The sequence below is a fragment of the Pleurodeles waltl genome, chromosome 5, assembly GCF_031143425.1.
Source record: "Pleurodeles waltl isolate 20211129_DDA chromosome 5, aPleWal1.hap1.20221129, whole genome shotgun sequence".
Taxonomy (NCBI): Eukaryota; Metazoa; Chordata; class Amphibia; order Caudata; family Salamandridae; genus Pleurodeles; species Pleurodeles waltl.
Genome location: NC_090444.1, coordinates 889,798,146 through 889,816,204, shown reverse-complemented (window position 1 = coordinate 889,816,204; position 18,059 = coordinate 889,798,146). Strand labels below are relative to the sequence as shown.

General features: G+C 43.1%; 1 protein-coding gene across 2 annotated transcripts in view; it reads right to left on the bottom strand.

The window, feature by feature from the left end:
- Positions 1–573, bottom strand: part of LOC138296130 (PHD finger protein 7-like) — a 1,092,052-nt gene extending 1,091,479 nt beyond the window's left edge. For both annotated transcript variants that reach the window (XM_069234996.1, XM_069234998.1), the window contains exon 1: positions 433–573. The gene's annotated coding sequence lies outside the window, so the exon portion shown is untranslated. The remainder of the gene's footprint in view (positions 1–432) is intronic.
- Positions 574–18,059: the final 17,486 nt, after the last annotated feature.

Genomic DNA, 18,059 nt, shown 5'->3' with positions numbered 1-18,059 from the left:
ATGATACGCCAGTAATGTGTCTCAGATCAGATGTAATTTAACAGACGAAGGTTGGAATTTCAGCTGGGATAGCTCAATATTTTATGCTTCCAGAATTCATAAAATGAGCATTTCTTCAGCGGGAGGGGATAGTCACGAGAAGCAAAAGTCAAAGGGCCCGGCATCTGAATTTGTTTACCTGAAAGTTGTTTGAACTTTTATCCCACAAAAATGATATACTTGCCAAGAGCCATTATGTTACGAAAGTTAGAATGGCCGCAGGGCGCATGATAAAAATTAAGAAAGCATAGCCCGTAATTTCAGTGCAGTGTGGGCATTCAGCGCAGGATACAGTGCGCAGCACAATGGGGCTTCTCAGCCACGCGCAACTGTAAGGTTCGCTGATATGAGGCTCCAGCTCAGACGCGCGCGCATGCCTTAGGCCTCACTTACATTTACTTGGCCGGAAGGTGCTTCGTCTTGTCGCGCGGCGGCGGACTGCAGCAGCAATAGGGGACTCTGTAGAAGGAGGACGGGGCTGTGTTAGGGTGGTAGGCTCAGGAGTGAGTGTTACAGCTCCGCGCTCCTCCCCGGCGCGCGTCATAAAGGTGGGTCTGTGACACAGAAGAGACAGTAGAGGTCTCTGGGAGGGGTAGTGACGTCTGTGTCATAGAGTTGGTTCCGTGATGCACGCTCTTCGGTAATGAAAGATCTGTTTTTTTATGCAGTTACTGAACGTACAGACTTCCAAACATTTGTCGGATGGGCCTAGCGACAGTACTTTCCAGAGCTGTACAAAGTGATTTTTTGGGGGAAGTTCTTGAATGAGAAACTAACACAATGATTAAACTAAATAAATGAGCATACTGGCTTGCAAACAACATAGCGAACCTTGTGACCCTTTGTTTCTTTGATACCAATTAAAGGCCACATACCCTATTCATAACTGGGATTTGTTTACATGACAAATGCTGCATTCAGCCCTAACCCGCCTTTGAGATGGTACTGCTAAAACAGATATGTTAATTAAAATTATTAATGAGTGTTTCTGCATTTTGAATAATAATAATAAATTGTAGTTAAAATGTATGTAGAAAAATAAGGTGCACGTTTGAAAATGTGCCCACGGAGACTGGCTACCAAAATTCACGAATTATACTAAAATGACAAAAAATATGTGAAGATGTTGAAAATGCATAATATTAATGTAGTAATATGTCATATTGAGCTATATAACATATGTTTTATATTATATTGTAGAGCTAACTTAGCCGAAGTTGTGGCCTAGTTTTGCCAGGCCTCATACAAAAGCTGAATAATCATGCAATGTAGAGAAGCTGATGTGTTGAACTGACCCTGAACCACTTGTGTTAATAACATTAGCTTAGTTAGAATTTTCTGCAATGAACCGACGGACAGGAGATGAGGGACTAGAGTATGTAACCAATTCCGTGTAAAGCAGACAAGATGTACTTTCCCAGGACTCGAACAATAGAGACACTGACTGGAAAAGAAGATGTAACATTTTCAATACCTGATGAGCCGGATGATGAGGACATCGTATAGTGAACCAATCGACACCCTGACCAACAGCGTAATATTAGAATTCATAGATTTGTAAAAAAAAAGTTATTGGACAGCGTCATATATGGTGACTAGTTGACCAATTAGGATTTGGGGGGATAGGCTGGGTAACTTTAATATAATGTCGTGACAAAGGGGGAAAACTTCAGAACCGTTGGAGAGAATAGATGTTGGAGGCTAGGTGTGGACATTCGAAGAGATCCGAGATTCTGTCATTGGGCTCATGCTCTTGAGAGCCTGATGCGTTGCTGATCTATTGATGACCTGAATACAAATACTGACTTTGTTGCTGATCCATATCGTGAATAGGTAGCTATGACAGGTACCAACTGCGCTGTTTTTATAGTTTTTCTCCTAGCTTGATGTTTATCAAAATGCATGTTCCAAAATGTTTTTGCATGAAGTCCCACATGCTAATGCTAATCTGTGTTAGGTAGAGTTCTGATTCTGAGACTTTGACATATAGGGTGACAATGATTGATGGACTGATTTGGTGAACTCTGCTATTCATGTTAACACATTCTTTATTGGCTCATGCTGGGCATTAGAACGCATGTTTTCTGAAGTTCTGATTAGGTTTTGTTATTGGTGGTCACTAATTAATTAATCTTGAGTGAATTGAATAAAGTTTGAATTAATCTTATGACTTAGTATTGTAACAAATAGGGAAATAAAATTGATAAAACGTATAATTGAGATGTGGTTGTTCATGAGATGTTGACGCTATTCACTGATGATTAATGTTTTTGCTTATTGATTATAGATTTGTGTATTGATTATTGATGCGCATTGGTTATACCATAGCTAGCATACTCCATGCGAATCAAAAGGTTCATTGACGTATACGCATCCCCTTGTAAGTTTACTTACTAAGGACCAGGTGCGCTAGCAGTACTTTTGGTCACAAACAAGTCACAGGTTTCCTGGCTACTCTGCAGTAAGATGGCAAAGAAATATAGTACACATAGAAGTGGGAGCCTAAATCTTCAAAAACCAATCAGTATTTTCAGCAAGCTACAGAACTGCCCAGGAAAAAATGGGGTTACGTTTTTTGTTATTTGATTACACAAAAACACGATCAACATTTCAAACAGATGGTAGACACTATTCTTGCCTGAGGAACAACAAGACAATTGGCACTGAAGGGAAAATTTAAAAAATCTAATTGATTGCTTGATATGTTTGCAATAAATACTGTTTCTAGCCCACCCAGCAAACTTTGTTTCTGTTCAGAAAACACACACTTGTTCCCACTTACTCTTATCTGGTAGATTCACCCTTGTTTCAGTCATATTCATCTTCTTGTGGGAGACAAACCCCAATGATCGTGATTCCTAATATTTTGAATACCCCGCCTTTTCCTGATAAATTCAACTTCACAATCTCCAATGAATCTATCAGTTGGAGACTATACTCATCATCAAAAATACATAATTTAGCAGAGCAAAACAGAAAACAATATGTTAGCATTAATAACTAAGTTCTAGATCAAATTGAACAAATTGCCATGAAGGCCCAAAATCAGAAGTACAGAATTAGAAAACTTAGTCAAAATCCCTAATTAAGCCAGTAAATTACAAAATCTAAAAGTCAAACTCATAAAGAGTACTGACAGCATCCCGAATATAGGAACAAAATATCTAGGCACTATTGGAGAGAGTCTCAGGAGGAAGCTAAAACCCAACAGCCTGAGCCCACAGAAAATAAAGGAAAGAGCCGTCAGATCTCATGACACAATGGGTTCTATAGAAAACTCATGCAGACTAATAATAGATTCTGCAAATTCAACATGGTATAATCACAGCTAGTGACAAAATGTCAAATCAGAATCAGCAACGTAATATTCTAAATCTTCAGTAGTAACTTATTTCTTAAGGCAAGAGAAATCTTCCAGCTGCTCCTTCAGAAATTACACTCCAGAAATGTAGATCACAAATGTGTTATATATGAACAGCACTCCTTCGCCTTCATTAGTTTAGCGACACTGCCTTCTATTGCTAAGAGTATATATCTAAGGCAAGACAATTCTGCATCACCATTGCTCTAATTGCTAACATTTCGACATTCACTAATTTAAAGGACTGTGCTGTATTCCCAGCAAGTTTATCTACAACACTAGCTAATCATCTCATCATTCATTGCAATTCCCATTGGAGGAATAATGCCCCCCAAAATGTCTAAGAACTCTTTTACAAAACTTTACTTTATTCTTCTCAAACCATGTTTCTCTTCCATCTCTTCCACATCATAGATGCTACAGCCAAATCACACAAACCCACCCAATTCTTCAGCAGAATGAAATAAGCAGCCTTTCACAATCATAATAAACACCCCTCATGAAGGTTCTCCTCAGGTTAAAAGATCTCCACTAACGCAATATAATTCATCACACATACTTTCACCAACAAACCCTACTATTCTTTTTCCTTTCACAAGACTTCATCTTATCAGATACATCTCACCTTTCCTCCCTCGCTACATTTTCAAACTAGGATGTAAATCTCAAAACTTGAATTCGTCTTGAACTTCCTCTAATGCAACTTTTTGTTCTTCAAAATTCATCACCACTTTCATTCCTCTTACATTATATTTTCTAATAAAATCACACTTTTCGCTACTTAGCAAACATCAATAAACGTCAACCATATTAATATCAGCTTTGTTATGTGCAATCTCTCTCAAATATTTGCCATAACTAGTTCCCTTATCATTTTCACTAATGAAGAGATTCCCCAAAGTCACATTAAAGTAAGTCAGATATGAGGAAAGAAGCTCCTCCTAATTGAAGATAGGAGTTCTAGTTGAGCATAGGTAGCTCTTTCACCAGCTGATGTAGGACAGAAAGCACAGACATAGTAACTACTAACTTTCATCATTTCAATTTATTCTTTACTCATTTTTGTATACTCCAGTCACGGCTCACGACCAGCAGAAGGGGCAGGGCGGGGCAGCGCACGTGGGGGGGAGGGGTGGGGGGGGGGTGTAAAATTAAATAATTAAATACAAAATAATTTAAAAAACACTTACAGCCGCCGCCCTCCAGCTGCGCCTCTAGAGGCACAGGCTCCCATCCTGCCCTGCGCCAATCCTGACGCTGCTCAAAGCATCGTCAGGATTGGCTGGGAGTGCCGAGCCAGGGCACTTCCAGGCAGACTGGGAGTCTGTGCAGGATCTCAGCCCAGCAACTGTGCTGGGCTGGAGAGAGCCCACTGCGCATGTGTGTTTGGCTGGCCCAGGACGGCCGGCTAAACACACATGCACACTGAGGGGAGTGCTCTGTGCAGCACTGCCCTTAAGTGCTTGTCACAGCCACTGGCCCGCCTGTTTTCATGAAAACGATAATAAACAATGTTTATTATTGTTTTCTCGAAAAGGTTTGCAGCTGCTGCTACTGGCGGGGGCGACGCTCCTCCGCCCTCATGGAGGAGCCACCCCTGGTATACACATTATCTCTAAAACTGCTAACCAAATGTTTTTATGTATTAATTATTATATGGTCTGAAGTATTTCCCACAGAAGTCAGTAAGCACATCAGCAGGCGAATTTGTACTGATAATAGCAGTTTTAATAGTACTATCCCCACAATCCCATCTTCATTTTAAAGACCAAAAACTGAATATTGTGGAAAAAATAAAAAATCACGTTCTTCTTTAAAAAACTACTGCTTTGGGTACTCTCGCTCTCTTTGGATGAGCAGCATGGATCCATTGAGGCACTGTTGAACATTTGACTGTGCTGTTTACCTTGGAAAGCACCACTCCAGCACGCATCAAGGCAGCCCCTGCAGATATGTTTCCAGATAAACACCCAGTCGCCCGTGTTCAGACCATGGTAAGATGTATCCTTATATTCTTCTGTGGCTGCATTCACCTAGTAAGAGACAGATTTCCCCACCTCAGGCAGACCTTTGCATTAAACCAAAACAAAGTCATCAGTGATATACATTAATGCAGCTGAAGGTACGTGTGCAAGTCTCATTGCTTTGCCTATGATCACTTTGTGGGGTGACAGACCTGTCTTCCTGTTTGGAGTACTTCTCATATTCATTAGCACAAGAGGTAGTGCATCAGGCCAGTTTAATCCTGTCAAGGCACACATTTTTGTCAGTTTATTCTTCAGAGTGCCATTAGATTGTTCCACTACACCTAAGGGCTGTGGTCGGTAGCTACAGTGAAACCTTTACTTGATCTTCAAAGCTGCACAGATTATTTATAACACCTCATTTCCGAAGTATGTGCCACAACCAGTTTCAATAGAAGTCGGGAGGCCAAATCTAGGGATCAATTCCCTCGACAACAATTTTGCAACTGTAAGGCTATCTACTCTCCTAGTGGTAAATGCCTCAAACCTTTTTTATTTGAGAACAGGCAGAATACTACTAAGATATACTTCAGACCACAGCAATGTGGCTTGTCAATAAAGTCTGCCTGTAATCTCGCAAATGGTCCCTCTGGTTTGCCAATGTGACTCATATTGATAACAGTTTTCTTACCCTGATTATTTAGATGACACTAGACAGCGATTACAAACATCTTCAGCAGCATGTCGAAATTCTGTGCTCTCCCAATATTTATAAACAACCTAACCAGGCTACCTATCTCCTGCATGAGTTTGATTATGCAGTTATTTACACATGGGTTGCAACATTGAGTCTGGCAAAATATATCATTTTTGCTCTGCATTTGCAGACAAATCTTGATAATTCTTTTTACAGCCCAACTTTTCTCATTTCATTTTCTCATTATCAGGAGCATCTTCCTGTAAATCTCTGCACTTGCTCAAAGAAGTCTACACTGAATCCATAAAGAAACATTTTACATTGTTCAAACTTGGTATAACATCACCTGTGAGATTCTTTTTATAATTTTCTTGGATAATTTAGTGTTCCTACAAGGCGCAGTATCTTGCCATTTAGTCCGCATATTTGTTCCCTAATGTGACCAAAGCTGGGCCAGCTTTATGAGCTTGGCATTTCACAACTGCCACTTCTTTGGTTTTTGAATTGCATCTGATAGATTCAACATGTGCATGCTATTTTTTATTGGAGAACCTGAAGATGTCATGAATCTGCTCTGTGTCCATAACTGCCCATAATCATGACGAACACAAAATTATACTAGCTATCAGTGTTAATAGTTAAGTCCAAATTCTCTGACAAGCAATAAGCTCTCGTTAAGGAAATCAATTCCTCCACTTGTGCTGTTGTGACATCTGGTAAGGAAGGTGCCTCTAATGTCTCTGTAACAGAGCATACTGCATTAGTGGCTGTCAATCCTCCATGTTGGTCTCTCAGAAAAGAAACATCAACAAACAATGTTAGATCTGGCAGTTCCAGTGGGACTTCTTTTTTGTCTGGTCTTGGTTTTGTGCATTATTGGTCACTTCAATACAATCGTGCTCCCACTCATCATCAGTTATTACTTCCATGTCCAAGCAGTGTTGGTGGATTCACGACATTGCATCCTTGAGTGGAAATATTTTCTGTTCCAAGAATTACTGATTGCCAGACAAACAGGTGAGGCCAATTTCAAACAACATGGAAGGCTTTCAGATGCTGGATCCAGCACTCCTGAAAGATATGCCACTGGACATATGAGCCCTGTGGGAGGCTGGCCTGGTTTATAGTGGGTACCTTGTGGTACTTACACCTTGTGCCAGGTCCAGGTATCCCTTATTAGTAGATTAGAGGTGTTCTAGAAGCTTAGGCAGATAGAGGTAGCTATAGCAGAGCAGCGTAGGCTGAACTAGGAGACATGCAAAGCTCCTACTATACCACTTATATCATATAGCACTATATCATAAGAAAACACAATACTCGGAGTTACTAAAAATAAAGGTACTTTATTTTAGTGACAATATGCCAAAAGTATCTCAGGATATACTCCCTTAGGAGGGAAGTAATATACACAAAATATATAGACACAAACCAAAATCAGGTAAGTAACAGTTAGAAAAGTAGTCAAACAATGTAGAACACAATAGAATACAATAGGGAGAAATAGGTCTAGGGGCAACACAAACCATATACTCCAAAAGTGGAATGCGAACCACGAATGGACCCCAGGCCTAGTGTAGTGTGTGGAGGGTCGTTGGGAGTGTAAGAAAACACTAAGGGTGTCCAAGATACCCCACCCCAAGACCCTGAAAAGTAGGAGTAAAGTTACCCTACTACCCCAGAAAGACAGTAAAGTCAGGATAGGGGCTTCTGCAAGGACAACAACTGACTGCAAAACACTGAAGACGGATTCCTGGACCTGAGGACCTGTAAAGGAAGGGGACCAAGTCCAAGAGTCACACAAGTGTCCGGGGGGGCAGGAGCCCCCTAAACCCCACATGAAGATGCAAAAGGGCTGCCTCTGGGTGGAAGAAGCTGAAGATTCTGCAACAACAGAGGGTGCCAGGAACTTCTCCTCTGGTCAGAAGATGTCCCACGGCGTGCTGGAGGTTGCAGAGTTGTTTCCACGCAGAAAGACCACAAACAAGCCTTGATAGCTGCAAGAGTCACGGTTGAGGATTTTGGGTGCTGCCAGGGCCCAAGAAGAACCAGGAGGTCGCCCCTTGGAGGAGGAGACAGAGGGGGCGCTCAGCAACACAGAGAGCCCACGCAGAAGCAGGCAGCATCTGCAGCATCACCTGCAGAAGCACCTGAACAGGCACTTAGAAGATCTGAGGACAGCGGTCGACTCAGAATCACAAAAAAGGGTCCCACGACGTCGGAGTCCAACTCAGCAAGTTGGGCAATGCAGGACGGAATGCTGGGGACCTGGGCTAGGCTGTGCACGAAGGAAGTCTTGCAAAAGTGCACAGAAGCCCAAGCCGCTGCAGTTCACGCAGTACACAGGATTACTGTCTGGTGTGGGGAGGCAAGGAATTACCTCCATCAAATTTGGACAGAAGGGCCACTGGACTGTCGAAGACACTTGGACCCAACTCCTGGACCCAACTCCTGTGTTCCAGGGACTACGCTCGTCAGGATGAGAGGGGACCCAGAGGACTGGTGATGCAGATGTTTGGTGCCTGCGTTGGCAGGGGGAAGATTCCATCGACCCACGGGAGATTTCTTCTTGGCTCCCAGTGCAGGGTAAAGGCAAACAACCCTCAGAGCATTCACCACCAGGAAACAGTTGAGAAAGCCGGCAGGATGAGGTGCTACAATGTTGCTGGTAGTCTTTTTGCTACTTTGTTGCGGTTATGCAGGTGTCCTGGAGCAGTTAGCGGTCGATCCTTGGCAGAAGTCGAAGAGGGAAGTGCAGAGGAACTCTGGTGAGCTCTTGCATTCGTTATCTGCTGAGATGCCCACAGGAGAGACCCTAAATAGCCCCCAGAGGAGGATTGGCAACAGAGAAAGGTAAGCACCTATCAGGAGGGGTCTCTGACGTCACCTGCCGGCACTTGCCACTCAGAGCTGTCCATTGTTCCCTCACACACCTGTATCCAAGGTGGCAGAGGTCTGGGACATACTGGAGGTGCTCTGGGCACCTCCCCTGGGAGGTGCTGGTCAGGGAAGTGGTCACTCCCCTTTCCTTTGTCCAGTTTCGCGCCAGAGCAGGGCTGGGGGGATCCCTGAACCGGTGTAGACTGGCTTATGCAAGGAGGGCACCATCTGTGCCCTTCAAAGCATTTCCAGAGGCCAGGAGAGGCTACTCCTCCCAGGCCCTTCACACCTATTTCCAAAGGGAGAGTGTGTAACACCCTGTCTCAGAGGAAATCCTTTGTTCTGCCTTCCTGGGACCAGGCTGCCCAGCCCCAGGGGGGCAGAAACCTGTCTGAGGGGTTGGCAGCAGCAGTAGCTGCAGTGGAGACCCCGGAAAGTTAGTTTGGCAGTACCCGGGCTCTATGCTGGAGACCAGGGGATGTATGGAATTGTCACCCCAATACCAGAACGGTATTGGGGTGACAATTCCATGATCCTAGACATGGTACATGGCCATGTTCGGAGTTACCATTGTGACGCTACATATAGGTAGTGACCTATATGTAGTGCACACATGTAATGGTGTCCCTGCACTCACAAAGTCTGGGGAATTTGCCCTGAACAATGTGGGGGCACCTTGGCTAGTGCCAGGGTGCCCGCACACTAAGTAACTTTGCACCTAATCTTCACCAAGTGAGGGTTAGACATATAGGTGACTTATAAGTTACTTAAGTGCAGTGTAAAATGGCCGTGAAATAACGTGGAAGTTATTTCACTCAGGCTTCAGTGGCAGTCCTGTGTAAGAATTGTCTGAGCTCCCTATGGGTGGCAAAAGAAATGCTGCAGCCCATAGGGATCTCCTGGAACCCCAATACCCTGGGTACAGAGCTACCATATACAAGGGAATTATAAGGGTGTTCCAGTGTGCCAATGAGAATTGGTAAAATTAGTCACTAGCCTGCAGTGACAATTGTGAAAGCAGAGAGGGCATAAACACTGAGGTTCTGGTTAGCAGAACCTCAGTGATACAGTTAGGCTCCACACAGGGGACACATACAGGGCATACTTTATGAGCACTGGGGTCCTGACTAGCAGGATCCCAGTGACACATAGGCAAAAACAAACATACATACAGTAAAAATGGGGGTAACATGCCAGGCAAGATGGTACTTTCCTACAGTTAAAGGTACTCTCCATTGGAAACTGTAAAACCTCATCTTGCGCTGTATGCTTGTTCCATTCAGGGATCCAGACATATATGTAATACCCAACCTCTACTATCATTTCATATGCTGGCGTTCCCTCACTTGGCACCCTCTCTAGGCCTATCCTTTTTCTTAGGCTCAGGTTTTGTAAATACTTCACCAATGTTTTACCTTTAAACTAGCTCAAAACAATCAAAAAAGTCAATAAATACTGTAAACACACTTAACAAACAACAACCAGTAGCAACACAGCTCTGTCAAAGGTGATTCCATAACATTGCAACCATGCCAGCAAACAACCAATTAGAGCACAGCTAGTGGTGACGTCACACCAATCCCAGCGTACCTCCCTGGCTGAGCAACCAATCACAGTGCTATCTCTTTGTGAAGAGGAAAACAACTACAGATCCATATTAAAACTCATAATCTATAAATCGTATTGTCTGTATACCATAGAAAAGAAATAAATGTCAATGTTTAATTTTATACTTCATTTACAACTGTAAAAACACAATTATGAATAGAGACAAGAATAAGACAATAGCATGAAACAGACTTAGACAGCCTACAACATTTCTCTCTAGGCAAACTTCTAACCAACAGAATTCTATCTCCAAGTCAATGTACTCCACCCCATGCACTCTGGGCAAACACAATAACTTTAAGTTAAACTGAACAAACTATCTATTAATACAACGTCCATAAAGGTATATAAGCGCACCTCACGCTACACACCACAATACATGCAAGGTAAACAATACCTTGAGATCTTGGATTTTTTGATGACTCCGATAACTTACTCAATTCTATTTCATTATGAAACAACTTCAGTAGGGTTCACAAATACGAATAATACATCATCACAATGGTGATCAACACACCAATAGAACCCACAATCATCAGCACATATCCATACAGCTCACCACAAAAACAGAAATCCATCATCACAATTCATCTCTGAAAATTAATTCACAAACCCAATCTCATCCTATTCATACTTGCACACCAAGTTTATTCAGGACTGCAGAGTAATGCAGCTTGTCATCCCGCAGGAAGATCCAACACTGGAAAGTTGGAAAATTGCAAAAAATTCCTTTGTCCTTCGATTTAGGCATAAATGGTTAAAAAACCACAAATATCTACAGGGGTACTGTTAAGGAGGGGGTGCTGTTATGCTAACCATCCTGTGCTATCAAAGGTGTGGTAGAGGAATCCCAATAGTCACCTGAATCCCAATATTTTGAACACCTTGATTTTTACCTAATAAGTTTGACTCCAAAGTCTTTACTTGATCTAGTGGTTAGAGACTACAGTCCTTATTAAAAATACAACATTTAGCAGAGTAAAACTGAATAAAATATGGAAGCATTAATATTTGAGTTCTAAATCAAAATAGGCCAAAATAGAGTCATTACAGAAATGTTAATAAATACAGTACAAAAGAAAAATTGCACAAATTGCCATGAAGGACCCAACAAAGAAGAACAGAATCATAAAACCTAGTAGAAGTCCCTAAATAGGCCAGTCCAGCCAAAAATCTAAAAGTCAGACTCATAAAGAGTACTGACAGCATCCCATTAGAAAATCTGGGAACTACTGGAAAAAAGTCCCAATACCATGAACCCAGAGAAAATAAAGGAAAGAGACCCATATCCCATTACCCAGAGGGTTTTATACAAAACTCACACAAACTATTAATATAGTATGTCAGTTCAGCACAGTATGAACATAGCTAGGTTTGCACTGTCAAATCAGAAAGAGTAACATAATATTCTAAATCTTAAGTACTAACCCATTCCTTAAGGCAGTGGTTCCCAACCTTTTGACTCCCAAGGACCGCCACTGAATCACTGTTGGAAGCCGGGGACCCCCAAGAAATTTATACAATTTAAATTTCAAGAATTAAAACATTAACCTTTCAATGTGTGGTGTTATTTAGGGAAGCGGAATCCTCAGGTCAGATTCTACATTTCCCAAGCCATTTGTTTCTATTTCTAGGTACATAAGATCTGATAAGCTTCTTCACATATAAATGTGGTGGGGAAAGGAAGTAAAACCATAAGGGCCTCTCTTTTCTCCGTAACCTTTCTGTTACATGTAATTCATTTGTTTTATAGCTTTTCAGTGGACTACAAAGTGTAGGATTCATGTGTCATCTATAGTGCTTCCAAACTCTCTCATCATTATTGTACCAGTTGCTTCCATTTATGTCATCCTCTGCGTTTGCTTCCAGTGTGGGAGGTTGGTTATCATCCAAATGAATCGGCACCAACATAAGATGATGTGTAGGAAACAGGCAACCTGTGCTTAAGGTAGGCACAGAATGTTACTTGGCTAGACTGCACCTGGAACCACACGAGGAAAGATTTCAGGAAAATTAATCAGCTGTGTGTTCCTGCCTGTCTGAGTCCAATTCCCCACCTTGGATCCACATGCTAGAGTGTGCAATGAGAATAGTGTCAGCCTCATGTGCTGCATGTGTTTCGTTTTCGTAGCACCACCTCCCCCCTTACTTCATTGTATTCAGTCTTTGACAGTGATGAGTCGCTGAGGGGTTTAGTATGGTGCCAGGGTGAGTCTGTGGTAACTCACACATGAGACCACTGGTTGGAAAATTATTTTGTTGTGAGACTGATGCATGACTGGATGCTAAAGGATCTGTAATATGTGGTTCTTGAGAGTAATAGTCATGATCTGGATTGTGCATAGGACAAACTGTCAGACTATTCTACCTTGGGCATGTCTCCTTAATCATTGTACTCATCTTCTTGTAACTGCACAAGAGTCACCATTGAGAGCACAGAAGCACAAACAGTTGTGTATTATGTATAACTATCTCTCCATACAATAAGCACTGCCCCTTGAATGTTTGTTATGTTATGAGGCTGGGGATCAAAATTGGAGTCTTCCTTAGTAGAGCCTTTTGCTTTGGTCAGCACCATGTGCCTTTGACAAAAGGGGGATGACTTTGCTGTTGTCCATCTGTCAGCATATTTTTTCACACACAACTCTTATTGTCTTTTCACTGCTCCCAACTAGTGGTGTGGGTCTTCCTTTAAATTGCACAGGAGGTTTGCGAAGGGCAGGCCGGAGCCCGCCTGCACACTTTACCAACTTGTTCTGCCGCTGCCGGTGGTGGGCCGGAACCCCACAGAACCTCCACCAATAAGAGAGGAGAAGGCAGGTCACCGCTGGAAGGAGGAAGGACAAGAGGGCAGGCGTAGGGAATACCGAAAAAGGAGGAGTAGGGAGAGAATGCGATCGAGGAAGAAGAAGAGCGAGACGGAGGAGCGAGAGACCAAGAGGACACGTGGAGAGAATCCCAGGCTGGAGGACCGGAGAGAACAGAGAGTGGTTCGTCCCCGACCGGGGAATTGAGGACGACGACCTGGGAAGTGGAGCGCAACCGCCTGCCACGCTTCTGGAGAAGCGTGGCATATCCAAAAACAGAGAGAAGCAAGGAAGAGGTTAAGAACCAGGAACTGAAGTAGCCCCAGCAGATAAAGACGGAAGGACAAAGGGAAGAAAACCAGCAGGCAAAAATCCAAATTACTAAACAATAAACAATACTTACCTACTTGACGACTGACTCCAGCGTTGTTATTTGCCCTTTGACCACTACAAAGTTATTTGTGATTGGTTTCATGCAACATGCCTAGCTAATCCTTTCAGGTTTGGCAGAGCACTTTAGAATCAGGAGTTTGTCATTTTGGCTGCTTGCATGGTCTTTGTTTTCAGTGTGACAATGAATCATTCCAATGTGCCAATAGATTGGGTCTACAGTGATGTTATTTTGAGATACTGAAACCTCATGGGATTGTCGAAGTAAGCCTCAGCAAGGCCTACTAGTGCAAGGGGTTCGCCCTTCTCTGCACAAAGTCCTCAGACCATATAGGAAGAAGTTGGCACAGAAACTGAAATAAAAGACAAAGTTTATTAAACCTCATGAGGTGGTACTACAGTTCAAACAGCACCCTTCGGTAATGTTTGAAGTAGCACACTGAACTAAGAGAGCATGGTCCTTTTATACCCACGCAGGGGCTAAAAGAAGGTGGTACAATTATAGAAGCAAGACTTATACTGTATACATATAAGGTCATAAGGAAATGCACAGTCGACAGGTAGGAGGGGCTAACAGTTTTCAAGGACTAGTTGACACATTACTGTCTGTTACTGATTACTAACAGCTGCAGATCTTACTGGGCATGTGCGAAAGTGGGAGATGCTAAATATAACTTGTCACTAGACAGATTTTCAAGAGTAGTTAACAGGAAGGTAGGACAGAGCACATGGCGAGCACATGGCAGCATGTGGCAGAGAAAATGTCTGCCATGAATACAAAATGGATTCCGCGAAATGTTCACAATAGTTGCTAAATACAAGATGTCTTCTGCTAATGCTTAATCTAATCGCTACTGATTTACAACAGGATGGGATCATGGAATAACAGGTGAGGTGGGGATACCTGACGTTCCTGATTTGAGGCGCTGCTTTCACCAACTGCGGGCCTTTTGAAAGCTGAACTGCAAAGGAACAGCAGTGCATTCATTTGGCCTGCATACTGATACAATCTGAGTGGTCCACCACAGCTGACATTGCATCCACTAAACACACCTTATATCTCTTCTGAGACACAATGGGCAAATAGTATTCAAGACAGGCTAAGCTGGCCTTTGAATCATAGATCAGACAGCAGAAAACTGATACACAAGAGCTGGAGGGTGACACCACAGGCTCACTTGCTCAGTCTGCTGGCACTGGTGATGTACCACAAAATCAATTTTGGGGGGCTGATAGGCAACCTGAAAGCTACTGACATGAAAAGTGGCAGCTTGAGTGCACAGTTGTAGCATGAGGGTCAATTGTGTGTTTCATGCTGTCTAAGACTGTCTGAAGCTGACGAGAATATTTTATGTTGGAGGTGGTACTGCTGGGTTGATCATTTGAAACAGTTGGAAAAATCAACTAACTCATGGAGTACAAAGAGTGATTGTCTAGAAGCCTGTTGTTGCAGGAATAAAATGCATTATGCATCTCTTTGAATCCACAGCCATGGGTAAATCTGAAAAATGTTTAGAAAAATACTCTCAGAACTGGTGGTAATAATTTATCTCCTGTGTTTGCTGTAGAATGGGTACAGAGATCTGCAGGGCAGAAGCCCATACCAGGCACACCTCCTGGATGTGTTATTGTACAAATGCTTAACTATTGGTATTGAGATTTGATATTGCTCAAGTGCAAGGGTGTCCTTCTATCCGCATCCCCAAAGTCTAGGAGACCAGCAAAGACTATGCTGATAATCAAAATAAAGTACAAGATAGTGATATCTAATATACTGTGTTATACCTAGTATGTCTGCCAATATACTTGGAGAAAACCTTTTTCAAAGAAAACAGGATGGAGCCAGAAGATCACTGATACTGTGGCAGCGAATTCTGTGTTGCTGCCCAAGGCAACCTGAGTGACAATGAACGACGTGTATGTACCTTGTGAGCTGACCCCCACTTACTGTGTCTATCAATTTTCTGGAACGATGCTTCCATAATACATGGCGTTGTTCTGCCTTTAAAAACTAACCTACCACACTGCACCTCACAAAGGCTCTGGCTGAGCACACATAAAAAAGGGTTGACATCAGTCTATTGTGACCCAAACAAAATCGGGGTTCAAGGCAGGGAGGCAGGAACTTTCAAGCACCTCTGATGGGTGGAAAACTCTAGGAGCTTCCTCCACTTCAAAGTGGGCACCAGGTATAAATATTGAACCATTAGACCCAATACTACAGGACACATCTGGACCTGTGAAAGACTCTGCCAGGAAAAAGAACTGCTGGGCTGCTGAAAGGACAGTCACCTGTGATGGACTGCTGCCTCGAAGAACTGCTGCCTGCTCTGCTGTCCTGCTGCTTTCTTGGCTGGATGAGAAGGACTGAACCTGCAACCTGAACCTAGGACCATCAGAGTGACTCCAATGGCTAGACTCTTGTAACCAGCACCTGGGCTCTGCAACTGTGAGTCTTACTCTACCAAGTAGTGCCACTGAAGTTCTGGACCCTTGGAAGTGGGCCTAAAGGTGCTCTGCCAGTCCATCTGTGTATCCATTGGAACTGAACTGATATATCTTCTCTACCATGCAATCTCGTGCAGAACCAATGAATCACTTCTGCTGTGAGGACTCCACATTGACCTAGCAGTCCGCATGGCAACTAACACTGTGTGACACATCCTCGACACGGGCCCTTCAATTTCTGATCTCTCATAGATGGCAGCCATGATGAAACAGGCTCTCACATAGCAGTCTTGCAGCTTCCCAGAACAGATGCATTGCCTCGGCTGCGTGACACATACTCAGCACTGGACTTTGCATTGCGAGCCCTTGTCGACTTGAACCTCAACAATGACACAAGGCCTTCCATTGCATCTTCACAGCTCCTCAGAACTGCCCTTTTGCCTCAGCTGCGTGGCGCATCCTCGACACTGGATCTTGAACGTTCCACAACCATGACTTAAGGTACTCTTGTTCAGTCGGCCTACCTAGGTCACACACTCCATCACTGCCAGCCTGAACTTGTGACTTTGTCCCAGTCCATTGCGACCACATGTCCACAGTTAGCACTTTGTGTTTTTTGGCGGTATTTTCTTTTTAACTCACAATCTTTTTATTGAAAGTTGTGGTGAAACAGGAGACAAGCTATGCACCGTATCACAGAAATGCCATATCAAATGTAAAAGTTGACAACATGATACATGAACATTGAGTGAGCAGCTCCTGGTAACTGAGATAACAAAGAACCACCAAATTGGTGTGCAACAGGTGCAGGTATAGTGAAACACTAGACAAAAATAAATAACAGAATGGCAAATATGAACAGAACAAGATATACCATCCGTAGGTCGTAGTGGGGTAACAGTCCAGCAAGTGCACACAAAATGATGAATGATATGATGTGAGCATCAGGCTGTAAGACAGTGGATTGGATAGTGATACACTCTGATCTCAAGGGTGTGAGGAAGTCATTGAAAAAGTTACAGCTCTCTCAATCATTGAGGGTTGAAACAGATTTATTCTGTGAGAGAGGCAATGGGTCCAAATCACAGGATGGTAAGTAAGTCATGATCAGCTTGGGGGAGATATTGTCGTTTTGATAAGAGCGCTTGGTAATAATCCCAGTGTGTTTGCTGTTTGTCCTGTTTGGCAGTTGCCCAACCTTGATCTCCTTTATGGAGTTTCATTATGTGTCCTCTAGACTGCATGTGGGGAAATCTACGAGCCAGTAGGGTACCCACTTTATTGCCTCCCTCATAATATTTCTGTTGTAGAGCTAAGAGGTCCCGCTCAGCCTTATTTGCTCTATGGACTTGTAACTAGCCTCTCAGTAGGGCAAGTTGGTGTTTGTTCCTGTGTGAGGGGGCTATTGTGTCCTGCCACTCCAGGTCCTTGAGCTCAATAGTAAGGCTAGCATCTACCGGTCAAGCTTCCTTCCCTCTAGCTATGGCTATGGAAGAGATCACTCCCGTATGTGTGCTTCAAACCCATACCATAAAATATGTAGGGATGTGTCTGATGTGGTGTTGATGGTAAAGTAGTCACCTGTTCCCTCCTGGATTTCCTCAACATCTGTGGGTTCTCGCAAAGTCAGGGGGGCAGGCGCCTACGGGGAAACGTCTGTTACTGAGGGATACATCAGACCAGCTAAATTCTATGTGGGCGTGGTCAGAAACATCAGAAATTCTGGCCACGGACAGATGACGTAAGAGCAAGTGGGTTACAAAATTAACCTCAATGCTTGAATATGAAGTGTTTACATGGGAATAAAAAGAATAATCCCTTGATTCAGGGTTCTTATAGCAACACATGTCTAGTAGGCCTTGGTCAGT